The sequence below is a fragment of the Cnephaeus nilssonii genome (assembly GCF_951640355.1).
Source record: "Cnephaeus nilssonii genome assembly, chromosome: 13".
NCBI lineage: Eukaryota > Metazoa > Chordata > Mammalia > Chiroptera > Vespertilionidae > Cnephaeus > Cnephaeus nilssonii.
In genome coordinates, this window is record NC_137084.1 from 68,083,706 (window position 1) to 68,090,523 (window position 6,818).

A 6,818-nucleotide genomic window follows, 5' to 3' on the forward strand; every position below is an offset into this window, starting at 1 on the left:
ACCAGTCATTCCGGTCTTTTGGTTGTTCCGCTATAATGGTCACTTAGGCTTTTATATATGTAAATAGCACCTTTGTTATAATTAAGGAATCGATACATTATTATTAGTTAAAGTCCATACTTTGTTCAGATCGCCTTTGTTTTTTACCTAATGTCCTCTTCTGTGCCAAGATCCCATGTTACATACAGTTCTCATGTCTCCTTCGGCTCCTCTCGGTTGTGACATTTTTCTCAGGCGTCCCTTGTTTTTGATGACTCTAACCGTTTTGAGGAGTACTGGCGAGGTATATGGTAGGATGTCCCTCCATTGGGATCTGGCTGATGCTTTTCTAATGATGGGACTAGCACTGGGGGCTTTGGGGAAGAAGACCACAGAGAAAGCGCTGTTTCATCACTTGGCATGGAGGGGACCTGCTGTCACCGTGAGACATCCCTGCTGAAGCCGACCTCGATCACCTGGCTGAGAGAGTGCTTGTCAGGTGTTCTCCGCTGTGACATTATTCTTTTATTTTTTTTTCTCCCTTTTGTACTGTATTCCTCGGAAGGAACTCACTATGTACAGTCTACACTTAAGAAGGAGAAAGCTATGCCCCACCTTCCTGAGGGTGGAGGACTTACATAAAGTCTATGGAATTCTTCTGCATGAGAAATGTGTCTCTTCTCCCTATTTATTCAGGTACTTATTTATGTAATTGATATGTTTTTATTGATTTTAGAGAGAGAGAGAGGAATGGAGAGGGAGAGAGAAACATCAACCAGTTGCCTCCCTGGGGTGACTGAATCTGCAACCTGGGTATGTGCCCTGACCGGGAATTGAATGGGTGATGTTTCGCAGCATGGAAACACTGAACCAATGGAGCCACAGCAGCCAGGGCCAGTTACTTATTTGTATAGGATGAACTGGTAGATACTGATTTCATACTTTAGATTGCCCCTTCCTTTCTTCCTTCTATCCTTCCTTCCTTCCTTCCTTCCTTCCTTCCTTCCTTTCCTTTTTTTATTTTTATTTGTTTGTTTTTCCTCTCAAAATGATCCAGCATTGATCACTGGGAGCTCTCTCGGTTGGTTCCTGGATCCTTTGACATAACCCATCATTGTGGTTTTAAAAAAAAATGTTTTTTAACATTTCTGGCACTAGAAGATACCCTACGCTCAACTTGTATATTTCCTTCCCCAGTCTTAGAATGCACCATTTCTCCCAGGAGTCCTGGTTCCTCTCATGAGAGAATGGTATTAGAAACCAAGTTCTGGGGGCCAACTGTGTTCTGGTCACTTATTCTTCAACCCACCGGTTCTTTCTCTGTATGTTAAGTTTCATGTTCCTTACCCATTGACGATAGGGTTTCCCAAGAATTAATCACATTCAAGTCAGCAACAGAGTCCTGACTCTGTATGAGAACTTTTCCAGAGATCAAGAATGAATAATGCACCATCATGAAGATTCCAGCCGAGTGTGGGAGATAGATGGACATGGAAACATAAGAGTCAATCTCTGAGGAGTCCCTAAGGAACTAGTGATTAATTCAGACTGTGGGATCTGGGGAGTTTGAGCTGGGGGTTAAAGGAAGACATGTTCCCAGACTCTTATAAGCGGCCTTCTCTACATGGAGCAGCGACTGCTGATGCTGAGGTTAGCTTCTCTCTTCCCCATCAACGCTTCTCCCCTTTCCTGGGTGGAAATGAGCAGACCCCTCCCTCCCCTTCTCTCCAGAGCCCTGTAAAGACATGTGGCACAGGGAACTTCAACAGTGTTGGGAACAGTTTATTTCTTAAGTGACGGGTGGGTGCATGGATGTTTATTTTTGCATCCATCGTTCCTTTTAGCATGGCTTGAATGTGTCAGAATAAAACTTGAGACATATTAATACAGAAAATAAAAAAGACCTGTATGTTGGCCTGACTTACATGACCCCGCACTCTAGCTCCTGGGGCAAAGACAGCCTGTCGCTCCCAGCCTGGAGCCAGAAAAAATGCAGCTGGTTTCGGCCAGATGGGTCTGCCCGAGCCTGTCTGACCAGCATTGCTTGGTGTGGTTGTGACTCAATACCTAAGTGGTGTGGCAGATAGGAACCTTCCCCATTCTCCTTCCCCATTCTCCTTCCCCCATCCTCCCTCCCCCATCCTCAAGGCACATTCTGACTCCCAAAGGGCCTCAGAGCATGACATAGTGACAACCTTTCCCCTTAGCAGGGACGTGTTGTTGGAGCTATTCTGCAAGGGCTGGGATGGGATTTGAAGTCTGGAGCATTAACTCCCCTATCTCGTGGCAGCATCTTTGCCTCTGCAAAAATGGACTCAGCCTTCCTTATCTCTCCCATCTAAAGCTATCTGTGAGCGAAAACTTTGAAAAGGATAGTTCTAGCTCTGGCAGTAGATGGAAAAAACAAAAGTTCTGCCCAGAGGCCAAGCAGTGGGCCAATTGGGAATGCTGCCCCAGGGCCGGGGAGAGTGTTTGTTTGAGGCTGGGGGACAGAGTGGGAGTGATGCTAACTGTGAGGTTCTGTTTGCGAGGCTGGGCTACTCAGCCTTTGGGCCCAGGACTTTGCTCCTGTACTGGTAACAGGGTCTGGGGGCTCCTAAGAAGACCACTTTAGCTGGTGTGGTAGGTAAATACATCTGCAAATCGTTCCTCTGGAACCTGCAGAAGTGGGATTCTGGGATTTGTGAGCCTAGGTCATAAGAAGCCTTACAGCTTCTGCCCATTTCTTTTGGAATTCTATCTGGTAGCCTTGATCTGTTATGGAAGGAATCTCATTATCCTGAGACTGCTAAGCTGATGCAAGTGCTTGTAGGCCCTTTGGTCAACAGTCCCAGCCAAGCCAAGCAGCCTTCCAGCCATACCTACCAAGGCATCAGACCTGAAAATGAAACCACCTTAGACCCCCGGATCAACCCATTTGCCAGCTGAATACCACGTTGATGAGCAGCAACATTGATGTCACTCAGAGAAGAACTGCTGGAAACAAGTCTCTGAGCAATAACATTGTGAGATATAATGAAATAATTGTCATTTTATGCTTCTAGGTTTGGGGTGATTACACAATGATAGATAACTGTCTGATTATCAACTTCCATATCCTCTAATGATATGAGAGACAAGGGATCATGGTTCATTCTCCAAATGACCTGGCAGAGGGCTGGAGACAAAACTAAAGCATGAATTCGAATGTCCTGGAGGCTCTCTGCTTGGCAAACCCTGTGAGTGCTGGGGGAAGTGCTGGAGTGAAGAGAAAGCTGACCTAGCCAAGGCCTAAGGGGGAGGGGATGCGGCTGAGAGGGCCTGGGAGGGGAAGCAGGGGGGCTGAGCATTGTCTCCAAGAGGAAGAGGATCAACTTGGAAGACTATAAAGGAGTGGACTTTGGGAGGAGGGTGTGGGGGTGAGTGAAGTGGGATGGTGGGTGGGTGGAGGGAGAACAGGAGGGTATGGGAGTGTGGGAAGCCTGGAGCTGGTGTCCTGCCTGGGTTCAAGCAGCCCCTGGGCTGGTGCCTTCTCCCCTGCTGCGGTGCTCGGCTCCCTTTAAAGAGCTCTGTGTGTGCCCCGTGATGTCACACACACACAGTGCAGGTGCAGGCCGGCCCGTAAACCACAACAGCCTGGGCCTGTGCGGCCACAATGCAAGGGGCAAAGAACCTGGAGGGGATCAAGGGCGATTATTTGTTTAGCATCATTAGCTAGAGTCCCAGAAGCCTTCCAAAGCAAAGCAGAAACTTTTGTACTAAGGAGATTAAACCTTAAACTCAGCTGAGAAGGCTCTGCTGTGTGGAGTGGCTTTGTTGTGCCCCGCATTGTATGTGATTATATGCAAATCACCCGGAGGCCTCCCTGGAATCCTGACCACAGAGGCTTAGCTGCCTGCTGGGCTGGGTGCACAGGAGAGGGGGCAGCCTCAGGCGCTGACCAGGCAGCACCCAGCACCCAGGCAAGGGAAGCCTGTGTTTTCTCAAGTTCAGGCAATGGGGGTCAAGTGTTGACTATGTTAGCCAGAGGTTTCTGATGGATGAATAGGAGTGTAGGGACAGAAGTGCCACAGGGGGGGTAAAACCAGAAATTCAGGACAAGGTCCAGAAAGGATGGGGAAGGTTCTTACATCTCTGACCATATCACCCAAGACATTCTCTAGCATTCTCTCTTTAAATTTTGAGTAATATGTTTGGTTGCCAAAGAAATAGAGACATGTTTTAGTTTTCTTGTGTCTCTCCCCCTAATCCCCCCCACCTCCTTCTCCAATCCATTAGCCAGGGTCCCTCGTGGCCAAGGGCCTGGGGGGATTATCCTGGTTTATTGATGCAGAAAATGCTTAATGTCTGCTCTGCGGAAGGTACAGTGTTCGGTACGGGGTGGGGAAACAGTGGGAGGCCAGTGAGAAGAGAGATGAATAAGTTAGTTTTGCTGGTGTTGTTCAGTCTGCAGATGAGATGTGTTCCCAGATAACTGAAATGCCTGGTGGAATTTGGTCAGCGCAGGAAGAAATGCCCAGAAGAAAATGCCTGCCTTCAATTAGGAAGGAGCCAGGCCTTGAAGGTCTCGAGGCCAGAACAGGTGAGGGGGTGGGGCTGCGAGGGTGAGGGGTGCAGGCTGGCCATGTGCCCTGGGCCACACTGGGGCACACTGGGTCTCTAGGGATCGGGAAAAGCAGCTTCTGCGGACCAGGGCCCAAGTTCTCGTTTTGTGCTAGAATCTGGCCTGCACACACTGGAGTGAGCAGTTTAACTCAGGAACTAGGGAGTCCGGGACCCTGTGTCGGCATGTTGCAGAACCACCAGGGTGGCCCTGGAGACTTAGCGTGCTGCCTGCTGATGGCCCTGTGGCTCCCTGGCATGCCTCACTGCCTTTCCCCTGAGCAGGAGCTTCAACTGCTTCTAAGTCCTTGATGACAGGGTCAGCTTGGACATAGCCAAGGCCCTCCTTCCAGGTAGGCCTACAATATTGTCCAGCTGGGGTCAGGAGTGACAGCCACCAGTTCCCCTCCTGGGAGGCTGTGGGCCTCCTGGGGTCCTGCAGATCGGAGCTGAGCATGAGGATGGAATGAGATGGGCCTTGGGCCTATAAGAGGTGTTGCTGATTGGAGGTCACCCAAGATCGACCAAGCCATCAATCTGAGAAACCAGGCGGAGTGGTAGAAGCAGGTAAGAGAAAGCAGGGAGAAGCAGGGGTGAAAACTGGGCTGTCTACCCTTGTTTCCTGATCACCAGACAGTGGTGGGAGCAGGGGCTGGGTCTCGGGCGTTGGCCATTCAGCCTCCTGCTCCGGCATGGGTACCACCTGGCAGCCGGGGCTCTGGGGTTGGCCCAGTGAATTTCAAGAGGGGGGGACACCAGTCCTCAGGTTGAGCACAGCTCTTGGGGCCAGGTGGGAGCACTGAGATTTGCGAATGAGAAACATTTGCTTTGACGACAGAGAAACTCCATCCTTCTCCATCACGCAGCCAGTCTAGTCCCCTGAGGAGCTCGGGCCTCATCCAGGGCCCTTCTGGGGCGGAAACAAGGGGAGGGTCAGTGTGGGATCTGCTGCGGGGGCTCTGAGCAGGGAGGATGAGGATTGTTGTCTACCTTCCACAGATCAACACACGCCTCTGCTCTTGCGGGAAGTTCCTGTGAACACGGGGTCTCTGAGTTCTGAGGGGCCTGTAATGGATGAAAGCCAAAAAAAAAAAAAGAAAAAAGAAAAACAGAACAAAACAAACCATCCCTCCCCCAAATAAACCACATTGCTCTTTGGAACGGTGTGTCCTTTGCCCCACGAAGGAGCAGATGTTTCTGTGAGGGCTGGGGAATGTTGGGGGAGCCAGCGCGGGGAGCCAGGCAGGAAGAGCCCCAGATGATGGGAGAGTTAAAAGGAATTTTGTAAAGATATTGTCTGGGCTCAGGTGGGATGAGAGGCGCCCGCCGGCAGCGGGGCTGTTCACCTGCGAAGGCTTTTGTTCTGCCCCGCAGCGGCTGCTTTCCACACAGCCCGGGGCGGAGAGCCGGCGGGCAGGGCGGCTGTGTGCCATCTGCGGGAGGAATACAACCAACACCCACACGCGAGCCAACGGAAACTCTCAGCAAAACAAACAGCGCGGAGGGCGCCGGCAGGCCGGTGTGAGGCAGGGCGTCCGCAGGGGCGGGGACTGTGCGGGGTGCTCCAGGCCTGGGCTGGCTGCCTCGGGTGCAGGGGTCAGCGAGGTCTGGACCCCCCTCCCTCCGCTCGCCCCCTCAGGCTGCCAGGTCCGCTGCCAGGTTTGGAAAGCCAGAGTTCTGACCCATTCCGCTCATGCTCATCCCCATCCAGAGATCAGGCTGCTGGGTTTGTGGCCAGGATGGGATCCGCGGTGAGATGCACAGTGGGGTAGCTTGGCATCAAAGAAATTAAATAAATAAATAAATAAATAAATAAATAAATAAATAAATAAAGTCAGTTCTGATTTAAAAAAAAAAAAAAGACCTGACTTGGCCCCTCCAGTGCATGGCTCTTTAACCCTTTGCACTCGCTTGCTTTTTTTCTCGATTCCTTTATTCTACTCGGGATTTAATTTTTTTAAATACCCCAGATTTTACAAAGCGCGGCAGTAGAATAAAAAACTGGAGTTTCTTTTCATACAAACTTATTTATTTGGATTTTTTTATATTTCAAATTATTGATACATTCAATAACCGTCACACTCGACATCCGAGGGCAAAAGGTTAAGCCTCTTGCTTTCGCATCTGTAAATGGGAGAGATGTTAAGACCTAATCTAGAAGGCTGTTAGAAGGATGGAAATACTATCTGTAAAAAGCACTTTGTAAATCGGAGAATACTACAGGAATGCCGCTTGTTAGCATTTTACTTCTGTGGGCG

The 6,818-nt window shown here is 50.0% G+C and overlaps 1 long non-coding RNA gene across 1 annotated transcript; it reads left to right on the forward strand.

Annotated features, from left to right (window-relative positions):
* Positions 1 to 2,971: 2,971 nt before the first annotated feature.
* Positions 2,972 to 5,733, forward strand: LOC307108768. Its single transcript, XR_013814341.1, has 3 exons — positions 2,972 to 3,197; positions 4,405 to 4,540; positions 5,560 to 5,733. It is a non-coding gene; the product is annotated as an uncharacterized lncRNA (long non-coding RNA).
* The last annotated feature ends 1,085 nt before the right edge of the window (positions 5,734 to 6,818 follow it).